Raw genomic sequence first — 14,674 nt, forward strand, 5'->3', positions numbered from 1 at the left:
ATCCTTGAGGAATCGCCACACTGTCTTCCACAATGGTTGAACTAGTTTACAGTCCCACCAACAGCGTAAAAGTATTCGTATTTCTCCACATTCTCTCCAGCACCTGTTGTTTCCTGACTTTTTAATGATTGCCATTCTAACTGGTGTGAGATGGTATCTCATTGTGGTTTTGATTTTCATTTCTCTGATGGCCAGTGATGATGAGGATTTTTTCATGTGTCTGTTGGCTGCATAAATGTCTTCTTTTGAGAATTGTCTGTTCATATACTTTGCCCACTTTTTGATGGGGTTGTTTGATTTTTTTCTTGTAAATTTGTTTGAGTTCTTTGTAGATTCTGGCTATTAGCCCTTTGTCAGATGGGTAGATTGCAAAAATTTTCTCCTGTTCTGTAGGTTGCCTGTTCACTCTGATGGTACTTTCTTTTGCTGTGCAGAAGCTCTTTAGTTTAATTAGATCCCATTTGTCAATTTTGGCTTTTGTTGCTATTGCTTTTGGTGTTTTAGACATGAAGTCCTTGCCCATGCCTATGTCCTGAATGGTATTAACTTGGTTTTCTTCTAGGGTTTTTATGGCTTTAGGTCTAACATTTAAGTCTTAATCCATCTTGAATTAATTTTTGTATAAGGTGTAAGGAAGGGATCCAATTTCAGCTTTCTACTTATGGCTAGCTAGTTTTCCCAGCACCATTTATTAAATAGGGAATCCTTTCCCCATTGCTTGTTTTTGTCAGGTTTGTCAAAGATCAGATGGCTGTAGATGTGTGGTATTATTTCTGAGGACTCTGTTCTGTTCCATTGGTCTATATCTCTGTTTTGGTACCAGTATCATGTTGTTTTTGTTACTGTAGCCTTGTAGTATAGTTTGAAGTCAGGTAGCGTGATGCCTCCAGCTTTGTTCTTTTGGCTTAGGATTTTCTTGGCTATGCAGGCCCTTTTTTGGTTCCACATGAACTTTAAAGTAGTTTTTTCCAATTCTGTGAAGAAAATCATTGGTAGCTTCATGGGGATGGCCTTGAATCTATAAATTATCTTGGGCAGTATGGCCATTTTCACGATATTGATTCTTCCTATCCATGAGCACGGGATATTCTTCCATTTGTTTGTGTCCTCTTTTATTTCGTTGAGCAGTGGTTTGTAGTTCTACTTGAAGAGGTCCTTCACATCCCTTGTAAGTTGGATTCCTAGGTATTTTATTCTCTTGGAAGCAATTGTGAATGGGAGTTCACTCATGATTTGGCTCTCTGTCTGTTATTAGTGTATAGGAATGCTTGTGATTTTTGCACATTATTTTGTATCCTGAGACTGCTGAAGTTGCTTATCAGCTTAAGGAGATTTTGGGCTGAGATGATGGGGTTTTCTAAATATACAATCATGTCATCTGCAAACAGGGACAATTTGACTTCATCTTTTCCTAATTGAACACCCTTTATTTCTTTCTCCTGCCTGATTGCCCTGGCCAGAACTTCCAACACTATGTTGAATAGGAGTGGTGAGAGAGGGCATCCCTGTCTTGTGCCAGTTTTCAAAGGGAATGCTTCCAGTTTTTGCCCATTCAGTATGATATTGGCTGTGGGTTTGTCATAAATAGCTCTTATTATTTTGAGATACGTCTCATCAATACCTAATTTATTGAGAGTTTTTAGCATGAAGAGCTGTTGAATTTTGTCAAAGGCCTTTTCTGCATCTATTGAGATAATCATGTGGTTTTTGTCTTTGGTTCTGTTTATATGATGGATTATGTTTATTGATTTGCGTATGTTGAACCAGCCTTGCATCCCAGGGATGAAGCCCACTTGATCATGGTGGATAAGTTTTTGATGTGCTGCTGGATTCGGTTTGCCAGATTTTATTGAGAATTTTTGCATAGATGTTCATCAGGGATATTGGTCTAAAATTCTCTTTTTTTGTTGTGTCTCTGCCAGGCTTTGGTATCAGGATGATGCTGGCCTCATAAAATGAGTTAGGGAGGATTCCCTCTTTTCTATTGATTGGAATAGTTTCAGAAGGAATGTTACCAGCTCCTCCTTGTACCTATGGTAGAATTCAGCTGTGAATCCGTCTGGTCCTGGACTTTTTATCGTTGGTAGGCTATTAATTATTGGCTCAATTTCAGAGCCTATTATTGGTCTATTCAGGGATTCAGCTTCTTCCTGGTTTAGTCTTGGGAAGGTGTATGTGTCCAGGAATTTATCCATTTCTTCTAGATTTTCTAGTTTATTTGCGTAGAGTTGTTTATAGTATTCTCTGATGGTAGTTTGTATTTCTGTGAGATCAGTGGTGATATCACCTTTATCATTTTTATTGTGTCTATATGATTCTTTTCTCCTTCTTTATTAGTCTTGCTAGCGGTCTATCAATTTTGTTCATCTTTTCAAAAAAAACAGCTCCTGGATTCATTGATTTTTTTTTTTTTTTTTTTTTTTTTTTTTTTTTTTTTTTGAGATGGAGTTTTGCTCTGTCGCCCAGGCTGGAGTGCAATGGCGTGATCTCAGCTCACTGCAAGTTCCGCCTCCTGGGTTCACACCATTCCCCTGCCTCAGCCTCCCAAGTAGCTGGGACTACAGGCGCCCACCACCACACCCAGCTAATTTTTTGTATTTCTTTTAGTAGAGATGGGGTTTCACCATGTTAGCCAGGATGGTCTCAATCTCCTGACCTTGTGATCTGCCCGCTTCGGCCTCCCAAAGTGCTGGGATTACAGGCGTGAGCCACCACACCCGGCCAATTCATTGATTTTTTGAAGGGTTTTTGTGTCTCTATCTCCTTCAGTTCTGCTCTGATCTCAGTTATTTCTTGCCTTCTGCTAGCTTTTGAATGTGTTTGCTCTTGCTTCTCTAGTTCTTTTAATTGTGATGTTAGAGTGTCAATTTTAGATCTTTCCTGCTTTCTCTTGTGGGCATTTAGTGCTAAAAATTTCCCTCTACACATTGCTTTAAATGTGTCCCAGAGATTCTGTTATGTTGTGTCTTTGTTCTCATTGGTTTCAAAGAACATCTTTATTTCTGCCTTCATTTCATTATGTACCCAGTAGTCATTCAGGAGCAGGTTGTTCAGTTTCTATATAGTTGAGTGGTTTTGAGTGAGTTCCTTAATCCTGAGTTCTAGTTTGATTGCACTGTGGTCTGAGAGACAATTTGATAAAATTTCTGTTCTTTAACATTTGCTGAGGAGGGCTTTACTTCCAACTATATGGTCAGTTTTGGAATAAGTGTGGTGTGGTGCTGAGAAGAATGTATGTTCTGTTGATTTGGGGTGGAGAGTTCTGTAGATGTCTATTAGGTCCACTTGGTGCAGAGCTGAGTTCAATTCCTGGATATCCTTGTTAACTTTCTGTCTCGTTGATCTGTCTAATGTTGACAGTGGGGTGTTAAAGTCTCCCATTATTATTGTGTGGGAGTCTAAGTCTCTTTTTAGGTCCCTAAGGACTTGCTTTATGAATCTGGGTGCTCCTGTATTGGGTGCATATATATTTAGGATAGTTAGCTCTTCTTGTTGAATTTATTCCTTTACCATTATGTAATGGCCTTCTTTGTCTCTTTTGATCTTTGTTGGTTTAAAGTCTATTTTATCAGGGGCTAGGGTTGCAACCCCAGCTTTATTTTGTTTTCCGTTTGCTTGGTAGATCTTCCTCTATCCCTTTATTTTGAGCCTATGTGTGTCTCTGCATGTGAGATGGGTCTCCTGAATACAACACACTGATGGGTCTTGACTCTTTATCCAGTTTGCCAGTCTGTGTCTTTTAATTGGACCATTTAGCCCATTTACATTTAAGGTTAATATTGTTATGTGTGAATTTGATCCTGTCATTATGATGTTAGCTGGTTATTTTGCTCATTAGTTGATGCAGTTTCTTCCTAGCATCGATGGTCTTTACAATTTGGCATGTTTTTGCAGTGGCTGGTACCAATTGTTCCTTTCCATGTTTAGTGCTTCCTTCAGGAGCTCTTGTAAGGCAGGCCTGGTGGTGACAAAATCTCTCAGCATTTGCTTGTCTGTAAAGGATTTTATTTCTCCTTCACTTATGAAGCTTAGTTTGCCTGGATATGAAATTCTGGGTTGAAAATTCTTTTCTTTAAGAATGTTGAATATTGGCCTCCACTTGCTACTGGCTTGTAGAGTTTCTGCCGAGAGATTCACTGTTAGTCTGATGGGCTTCCCTTTGTGGGTAACCCGACCTTTCTCTCTGGCTGCCCTTAACATTTTTTCCTTCATTTCAACTTTGGTGAATCTGACAATTATGTGTCTTGGAGTTGCTCTTCTCAAGGAGTATCTTTGTGGAGTTTTCTATATTTCCTGAATTTGACTGTTGGCCTGCCTTGCCAGGTTGGGGAAGTTCTCCTGGATGATATCCTGAAGAGTGTTTTCCAACTTGGTTCCCTTCTCCCCATCACTTTCAGATACACCAATCAGTTGTAGAGTTGGTCTTTTCACATAGTCCCATATTTCTTGGAGGCTTTGTTCATTTCTGTTTACTCTTTTTTCTCTAAACTTCTCACTTCATTTCATTCATTTGATCTTCAATCACTGATACCCTTTCTTCCAGTTGATCGAATCGGTTACTAAAGCTTGTGAATGTGTCACGTAGTTCTCGTGCCATGGTTTTCATCTCCATCAGGTCATTTAAGGTCTTCTCTACACTGGTTATTCTAGTTAGCCATTCATCTAATCTTTTTTCAAGGTTTCTAGCTTCTTTGCAGTGGGTTCAAACATCCTCCTTTAGCTCGGAGAAGTTTGATCGTCTGAAGCCTTCTTCTCTCAACTTGTCAAAGTCATTCTCTGTCCAGTTTTGTTCTGTTGCTGGCCAGGAGCTGCGTTCCTTTGGAGGAGAAGAGATGCTCTGATTTTTAGAATTTTCTGCTTTTCTGCTCTGGTTTCTCCCCATCTTTGTGGTTTTATCTACCTTTGGTCTTTGATGATGGTGACATACAGATGGGGTTTTGGTGTGGATGTCCTTTCTGTTTCTTAGTTTTCCTTCCAACAGTCAGGACCCTCAGCTGCAGGTCTGTTGGAGTTTGCTGGAAGGTCCACTCCAGACTCTGTTTGCCTGGGTATCACCAGTGGAGGCTGCGGAACAGTGAATATTGCAGAACAGCAAATGTTGCTGCCTGCTTGTTCCTCTGGAAGCTTCATCTCAGAGGGGCACCCAGCCGTGTGAGGTGTCAGTCGGCCCCTACTAGGAGGTGCCTCCCAGTTAGGCTACTCAGGGGTCAGGTACCCACTTGAGGAGGCAGTCTGTCCGTTCTCAGATTTCAGACTCTGTGCTGAGAGAACCACTATTCTCTCCAAAGCTGTCAGACAGGGACATTTAAGTCTGCAGAAGTTTCTGCTGCCTTTTGTTCAGCTATGCCTGCCCCCAGAGGTGGAGTCTGCAGAGGCAGGCAGGCCTCCTTGAGCTGCAGTGGGCTCTACCCAGTTTGAGCTTCCCGCTGCTTTGTTTACCTACTCAAGCCTCAGTGATGGTGGAAGCCCCTCCCCCAGCCTCGCTGCTGCCTTGCAGTTCAATCTCAGACTGTTGTGCTAGCAATGAGTGAGGCTCCGTGGGCATGGGACCCTCTGAGCCAGGTGCGGGATATAATCTCCTTGTATGCCGTTTGCTAAGACCATTGGAAAAGCACAGTATTAGGGTGGGAGTGACCCGATTTTCCAGATACCGTCTGTCACAGCTTCCCTTGGCTAGGAAAGGGAATTCCCTGGCCCCTTGCGCTTCCCGGGTGAGGCGATGCCTCGCCCTGCTTCAACTCACGCTCAGTGGGCTGAACCCACTGTCCTGCACCCACTGTCCAAGCCCCCTTGAGATGAACCCTGTACCCCAGTTGGAAATGCAGAAATCACCCATCTTCTGTGTCACTCATACTGGGAGCTGTAGACTGGAGCTGTTCCTATTCGGTCATCTTGGAACCTCTGACCAACAAACTTTCTTTCCAAAAGAAACTCAATCGCCTCCTATTTTTCCCCTGAAATATCATTATCTTGTTCAGAAAAGAAAGTGAGGAATACAACCACACCTACATGGACTTTGTCACAAGGTAATGCCTGCCTGCCTCTCAGGCTCATTCAAATTCAAAAGAGAATCATCTATAAGTTAATTTCTATCTCCCTCGCCCATTTATTCTCTCTAATGATCACTTCCTGCACCTCAAAAGAATTGTCTATATTCCCCATCTTTTTTCTCATCTATGAAAAAGGTTATACAAGCTTCTGTACCCTGTTGGGGTAGGGGTAATGATGATACAGGAGTTAAGAAGAAATCACTTAGGTAGAGAGTAAGGGTATGGTAGTCTTCAATAAGGCTTTTTTTTTTTTTTTTTTTTTTAATGAAAACCAGCCCCAAATTATTTTCTAACAAAGAGTAGCCTATAAAGTTGAGCTGGGAGCTTGCACAGGTGAATACTGGCAGGAACTAGGGACCAGACATGTTCAAGATGGCAACTCCATCTTCCCTTCTCTTTGTCAGCCACGTGTACCGTAAGGAGCAGATAAGATGGTGCTGGTCAACTGGAAAGTCCATTTGCATAATAAGATTAAGATGGAGCAACCAGCCTTCCGTATGTACTATGTAAACGTCATACCTAATGGAACCAATCTGTGAGCCCCATGCAAATCAGACACCACCTCCTCAAACTACACTATAAAATCTGGCACATTCACCACCAGCTGGTCCTTTGCACTAGGAGACCCCTTTCTCTATGGAGAGCTGTTTCTCTTTCTCTTCTCTTCTGCCTATTAAACCTCTGCTTCTAAACTCCTTGGGTGTGTCCACATCCTAAATTTTCCTGGTGCGCAACAACGAAACCCAGGGTATATACCCCAGACAATGTAGCAGCTTCAATGACACTCTGGTTCCCAAACACATATACACACACACATTAATAAATCTGCCTTTTGGCCGGGCGCGGTGGCTCAAGCCTGTAATCCCAGCACTTTGGGAGGCCGAAACGGGTGGATCACGAGGTCAGGAGATCGAGACCATCCTGGCTAACACGGTGAAACCCCGTCTCTACTAAAAAAAAAAAAATAAATAAATAAATAAATAAATCTGCCTTTTTCTCCTATTAAATGCCTTTTGTCTGTTGATTTTCAGCAAACTTTCAAAGAGCAAAGGGGAAGTTTCCCTTTTGCCCATACAGTTTTGGTACTGTGAGCAGGACACTTCTCTGCTCTTCTGGAAACTGCAGTCAGGGGAACCTAAGACCTGACAAGTCTGAAGAAAAGATATTCTGTCATAAAGAAGCCTCCTCCGCTCTAACCCTTAACAAAAAGTAACCTGCCAGCTTGGGCAACACAGCAAAACCCCGTCTCTACAAAACATACAAACATCACCCAGGCATGATGGTATGCACCTATAGTCCCAGCTACTGGGGGTGCTGAGGTGGGAGGATTGCTTGAGCCTGGGAGGTAGAGCTTGCAGTTAGCTGAGATCATGCCACTGCACTCCAGCCTGGGTGACATAGCAAGACCCTGTCTTAAAGAGAGATTTGAGCCCAAATAAGTCCATTTACAATGGTGAGAGTGTAATGTCAATTCCTAAAGTTTTTGTCAGTCTCTCAAAAATTAAGAAATTAGCCTTAAGGGAGAATTGTTAAGTTTTTAAATTGTTGAAAGTTTTGCCTAAAGCTGCCTCCTTATGTATTTTTTTCTTTTTCTTTTTTTCTTTTTTGAGACAGAGAAGGGGAGAATTGTTAAATTTTTAAATTGTTAAAAGTTTTGCCTACAGCTGCCTCTTTATGTATTTTTTCTTTCTTTTTTTTTTTTTTGAGATGGAGAAGGGGAGAATTGTTAAATTTTTAAAGTGTTAAAAGTTTTGCCTAAAGCTGACTCCTTATGCATATTTTTTTCTTTTTTTTTTTCTTTTTTTTTTTTTTTGAGACGGAGTCTTGCTTTGTCGCCCACGCTGGAGTGCAGTGGCGTGATCTCAGCTCTCAGCTCACTGCAAGCTCTGCCTCCTGGGTTCACGCCATTCTCCTGCCTCAGCCTCCCAAGTAGCTGGGACCACAGGCGCCCACTACCACACCCGGCTAATTTTTTGTATTTTTAGTAGAGACGGGGTTTCACCGTGTTAGCCAGGATGGTCTGGATTTCCTGACCTTGTAATCCGCCCGTCTCGGCCTCCCAAAGTGCTGGGATTACAGGCGTGAGCCACCGCGCCCAACCTGCCTCCTTATGTATTTTAAATATAGCCTAAAGGTTTCTCCATAGGTAGTGAACTGTAACCTAACTGGATATGTAAACAGATTGTAACCTACTCTTTTAACAAGTAGCCTAGTCTCAACCAATCACATTTAACTAACTGTTCAAAGTGTGCTCAAATAAGTCACATGTCAAGCTGTAACCAATCCAGCTATTTCTGTACCTCACTTCTGTTTTCCATATGTCACTTTCCTTTTTCTGTCAATAAATGTTATCTGACCATGTGGCTGCCCCAGTGTTGTTGTTATTTTGAACCTATTCTGGTTCTGGGGGCTGCCAGATTCATGAATCAGTCTCTGTGCAATTAAACTCTGTTAAGTTTAATTTGTCTAAAGTTTTTCTTTTAACAACTTGTACCATCTATATTTCTCATTGCTGCCAGACTATCCAGGATGTTAAGATCATGATATTACAACCTTTAGACATAGTTAATCAGATGTGCATCTCTCCCGATATACAGCTAATCACTAATGCAGACCTCCTTATTTATGATAGCTCCTTTGTTACTCAAATTTGGCCAGTCTCTGAAATCTTGGATGCACACTAACTTTCAACAACCCCCCTCTGGCCGGGCGGTGGCTCACGCCTGTAATCCCAGCACTTTGGGAGGCCGAGGCGGGCGGATCACAAGGTCAGGAGATTGAGACCCTCCTGGCTAACACGGTGAAACCCCATATCTACTAAAAATACAAAAAATTAGCCGGGCGTGGTGGCAGGTGCCTGCAGTCCCAGCTACTCAGGAGGCTGAGGCAGGAGAATAGCGTGAACCCAGGAGGCAGAGCTTGCAGTGAGCCAAGATAGCGCCACTGCACTCCAGCCTGGGCAACTCAGCAAGACTCTGTCTCAAAAACAAAAAAAACACAACAACAACAACCCCCTCCATGGAACATAACCCTTTAGAAACAGATGCTCCCAGCTCTGAGGGAAACAGATAATAGCTCTGCGACTGACCACCAGTCATTGATCAGTGATGCTTCCTCATCCCCTATCTGGAGCAATAGGGCAGAAATGTGAAATGTGATATATAAAATGGCACCACTCTGGTTCAGAGCTGTAAAATGGCATCAGGAAGCCATTTTAAGAAGGACTTCCTGCATAACCTGCAACCTAGCAAAAAAAAAAAAAAAAAAAAAAAAAGGCAGAAACTTGCTTTGAACCTTTGAATTGGCCCAAATTGTAATGATCATGAATGTAAATATCCTGGAAAACAGCTTAACTTCACCAGCGCAGCAACTCCTGAACAGCAACAACCAATGAACTATAGACACACATACTAAGCCAGCCACCTCCACCAGTGAGAATTCGTTCAAAATACCTTGGGTAATCACCCCCAGCTCCCTTTTAAAAACCGTACTCCCTTCCCTCTCTTCAGAACAGTTTGGTTTGGAGCTGGATCTGTGTCTCCCAAATTGCAATTCTGAAGACCCCAACAAATGCCTGGTTCACTGCTTTGCAGTCTGGTCTCTCACCTCTTCTTGGCTGACAAGGCTAAACCAAAATGGAGTCACTCATGCTGAAGTTCCACTCTACCAAGCTAGAACTAAGCTGTTTATCGGACCTTCTGAGAAATCAGGAGAGTGATCATAGCCAAATCCTCAAGCCAGTTTTTGGGGGTTTTGCTGTTGTTATTATTGTTGTTGTTGTTGTTTTGAGACAGGAGCTCGCTCTGTCGTACAGGCCAGGGTGCAGTAGTACGATCTCAGATCACTGCATCCTCAACTTCCTGGTTTAAGCGCTCCTCCTGCTTCAGCCTCCTGAGTAGCTGGGACTACAGGTACACACCCCCATGCCTAGCTGATTCTTTTAATTTTTTTAGACATGGGGTCTCACTATGTTGCGTTGCCTGGTTGCCAACTCCTGGACTCCAGTGATCCTCCCATCTCACCCTCCCAAAGTTCTGGGATTACAGGTGTGAGTTGTTTCTCCTAACAAGCCAGTTTTAAGTTGCATGATAAGGAAGTCGCTTCTGCTTTACCTTTTACAAGAAAAGCAACTTTGAAACAACCAATATACTTTTCGTTTTCTGTTTCTGCTTTCCTCATTTTTTTTCTGTCTATAAAACCAACCTCTGCTCAGCTCATTGGAACATTCATTCTATTTTATGGAATGAGGTGTTGCCTGATTCTAGCTAGAATCACAAATCAAAGCCATTTAAGATCTTTAAACCAAATTTGTCGTAATTTTGTCTTTTGGCAACATGAATATTAAATTTTAATGTATTTCATAATGTTAATTAATTATGTAATGAGATATTAAGAGCAGAAAAAAATTATGCACATAAATTCTGTCCTGGCTATGACCTCAAAGCTCTATTTCAGTGGCACCTTGACTTTCTTACTTCCAGAACTGGCCTGAATTCTAAATTCGTAACATCGTCTAAAGGCTATACAGGCTGGGCGTGGTGGCTCATGCCTGTAATTCCAGCACGTTGGGAGGCCAAGGCAGGTAGATCACTTGAGGCCAGGAAATCAAGACCAGTCTGGCCAGCATAGCAAAACTCTGTCTCTACTAAAAATACAAAAAGTAGCTGGGTGTAGTGGTGTGCACCTGTAGTCCCAGCTACTCGGGAGGCTGAGGCACGAAAATCGCTTCAACCCTGGAGGCAGAGCTTGCAGTGAGCCAAAATCGCACCACTCCACTCCAGCCTGGGGGACAGAATGAGACTCTATCTCACCCTTGCCTCCATTTCCAGCATCATCTAGCACCTGTCTCCTCTTCATTCTCTGCACATTTCTCTGCACATCAATGAGACTTTTGGATCCCTGAAATCCCCAGACTGAGGCTTGTCTGAGGTCTCAAGGCCTCCACTTATGCTGTTTCTTTGCCTGGAATGCTGCCCTCCCTAGGCCTCCCTTCTTTTCCATATGTCATACTCATCATTTAGGTTTCAACTGAAATATCACTTCCTCAGTGAAGTAATCCCTCACCTCCCAAACTAGGTCAGGTTCTATCCCAGAGGAGCTATAGGAAAGCACCTCACAGGGTCTGAAATTCCCTGAAGCCGGCAGGGAACCACGGACTTTCCTTCTCAAAGAAAGCTGATGTCATTAATAGGCTGTAACCTTCATAAACTGTTCTTAAGAAAGACATGCCCCTACTCAAAGATAAGAAGGAACATGTGTAACATTAAAAATTCCCATTATTAGCCGGGCGCGGTGGCTCATGCCTGTAATCCCAGCACTTTGGAAGGCTGAGGTCAGGATTTCGAGACTAGCCTGGCCAGCACAGGGAAACCCCATCTCTACTAAAAATACAAAAATTAGCCAAGCGTGGTGGCGGGCACCTGTAATCCCAGCTACTTGGGAGGCTGAGGGAGGAGAATCGCTTGAACCCAGGAGGCAGAGGTTGCAGTGAGCCGAGATTATGCCATTGCACTCCAGCCTGGAGGACAAGAACGAGACTATCTCAAAAAAGAAAAAAAAAAAAAAAAAAAGAAAGAAAAATCCGCATTATTTGTTCTTTTGAAAAGTGTCCAGAAAAAGAAGAAAAGCAGTACACGGTGGCATATGCCTGTAATCCCAGCACTAGGGGAGGCCAAGGTGGAAGGATTGCTTGAGCCCAGGAGTTTGACAGCAACCTAGTCAATATTGCAAGACTCCATTTCTACAAATAATTTTTTAAAATTATCTGGAATAGCCAGGTGCAGTGGCTCACACCAGTAATCTCAGCACTTTGGGAGGCTAAGGTGGGCGAGTCACTTCAGGACAGGAGTTTGACACCAGCCTGGCCAACATAGTGAAACCCTGTCTCTACTAAAAATACAAAAATTAGCTGGGTGTGATGGCGTGCACCTGTGGTCCCAGCTACTCAGGAGGCTGAGGCATGAGAATTGTTTGAACCTAGGAGGCGGAGGTTGCAGTAAGCCAAGATCACGCCACTGCACTCTAGCCTGGGTGACAGAGCAAGACTCTGTCTCTAAATAAATACATTAATAAAATAAAAATTAGTTGGGTGTAGTGGTGTGCACCTTTGGTCCCAGCTACTCAGGAGACTGAGGCAGGAGGATCACCTGAGCCCAGGTGGTCAACGCTGCCACGAACCATGATCACATCACCATACTCCAGCCGGAATGACAGACTGAGACCTCCATCTCAAAAAAAAAAAAAAAAAAAACAAAACAAAAAAAAAAAAAACAGAGAGAGAAAAAAAGGTGTCTGTTTGTGTCATTTTGTCCTTTGTCCACTTTTTAATGAGGTTGTTTGTTTTTTGCTTGTAAATTTAAGTTCCTTATAGATTCTGGATATTAGACCTTTGTGAGATTCCCAGTTTGTGAATATTTTCTCTCATTCTGTAAGTGGTCTGTTTACTCTACTGATAGTTTCTTTTGCAGTGTAGAAGCTTTTTGGTTTAATTAGGTCCCATCTGTCAATTTTTGGTTTTGTTGCAATTGCTTTTGGAGTCTTCATCATGAAATCTTTGCCAGGTCTTATGTCCAGAATGGTATTTTCTGGGTTATCTTCCAGGGTTTTTATAGTTTTAGGGTGTTTTGTTTTGTTTTTTGTTTTTCTGTTTTTGAAACTCCAGCCTGGGCAACAGTCTTGCTCTGCCGCCTAGGCTAGAGTGCAGTGCTATGATCTCGGCTCACTGAAAACTCCACCTCCTGGTTTCAAGCAATTCTTGTGCCGCAGCCACCAGAGTAGCTGGGGTTACAGGCATGCACCACCATGCTCGGCTAAGTTTTGTATTTTTAGTAGAGACGGGGTTTCGCCATGTTGGCCAGGCTGGTCTCAAACTCCTGGCCTCAAGTGATCGACCCTCCTCGGCCTCCCAAAGTGCTGGGATTATAGGCATGAGCCACCACTCCTAGCCTTAGTTTTAGATTTTACTTTTAAGTCTTTAATCCATTTTGAACTGATTTTTGTATATTTTTGTATATGGAATAAAGGGGTCTAGTTTTAATCTTCTGCATATGGCTAGCCAGTTATCCTAGCACTATTTATTGACTAGGGAGTCTTTTCCCCATTGCTTGCTTTTGTCAGCTTTGCTGAACATCAGACAGTTGTAGTTGTGTGACATTATTTCTGGGCTCTCTATTCTGTTCCATTGGTCTGTGTGTCTGTTTTTCTACTGGTATCATGCTCTTTTGATTACTATAGCCTTATAATATAGTTTGAAGTCAGGTAACATGATGCCTTCAGCTTTATTCTTTTTGCTTAGAATTGCCTTGGCTATTTAGGCTCTTTATAGATGTGGCCAACAAGCATATGAAACAATGCTCAACGTCACTAATCATTAGAGAAATGCAAATCAAAACCACAATGACATACCATCTCATGACAGTCAGAATGGCTATTACCAAAAAGTCAAAAAATAACACATGCTGGCAAGGTTGCAGAGTAAAGGGAATGCTTATACACTGCTGATGTGATTATAAATTTGTTCAGCCATTGTGGAAAGCAGTGCAGTGATTCCTCAAAGAACTTGAAACCAAATTACCATTCAGCCCAGCAATTTCATTCATTATGGGTATATGCCCAAAAGAATATTAATCATTCTGCCATAAAGACACATACACACATACCTTCACAATAACAAAGACATGGAATCAACCTAAATGCCCATAAATGGTAGCCTGGATAGAGAAAATGTGATACACATACAACATGTAATACTATGCAATCATGAAAAAGAATGAGATCATGTACTTTACAGCAACATGGTTGGAGCTGGGGGCCATTAGTCTAAGCAAATGAATGCGGGAACAGAAAACAAAATATCACATGTTCTCACTTATAAGTGGGAGCTAAACCCCAAAAACACATGAAAACAAAGAGAAGAACAACAGACACTGAGGCCTACTTGAGGGTAGAAGGTGGAAGGAAGGAGAGGATCAGAAAAAATACCAATAAAACCCCTCAAAATACTGAGTATAGAAGGAACATGCCTCAACATAATAAAAGCCATACATGACAGATCCATAACTAGTATCATACTATATGGGGAAAAGCTGAAAGTCTTTTCTCTAAGATCAGTAACACAAAAAGGTTGCCCACTTTCACCACTGTTACTCAATATAGTACTGGAAGTCCTATATAGAGTAATCAGACAAGAGAAAGAAAGAAAGGGCATCCAAATTGGAAAGGAAGAAGCCAAATTATTGTTGTTTGAAGACAATGTGATCTTATAATTGGACAAACCTAAACACTCCACCAAAAAACTGTTAGAACTGATTAACAAATTCAGTAAAGTTGCAGGATACAAAATCAACATGCAAAAATCAGTACCATTTCTATATGCCAACAGTGAACAATCTGAAAAAGAAATCAAGAAAGTGATTCCATTTACAGTAGCTATAAATAAAATTAAATACCTAGGAATTAACCAAAGAAGTGAAAGATCTCTATAATGAAAACTATAAAACACTGATGAAAGAAATTGAAGATACCAAAAAAATGGAAAGATATTCCAAGTTCATAGATTGAAAGAATCAATACTATTAAAATATCCATACTACCGAAGGCAATCTACAGATTCAGTGCAATCCCTA

The sequence above is a fragment of the Macaca thibetana genome, chromosome 4, assembly GCF_024542745.1.
Source record: "Macaca thibetana thibetana isolate TM-01 chromosome 4, ASM2454274v1, whole genome shotgun sequence".
NCBI lineage: Eukaryota > Metazoa > Chordata > Mammalia > Primates > Cercopithecidae > Macaca > Macaca thibetana.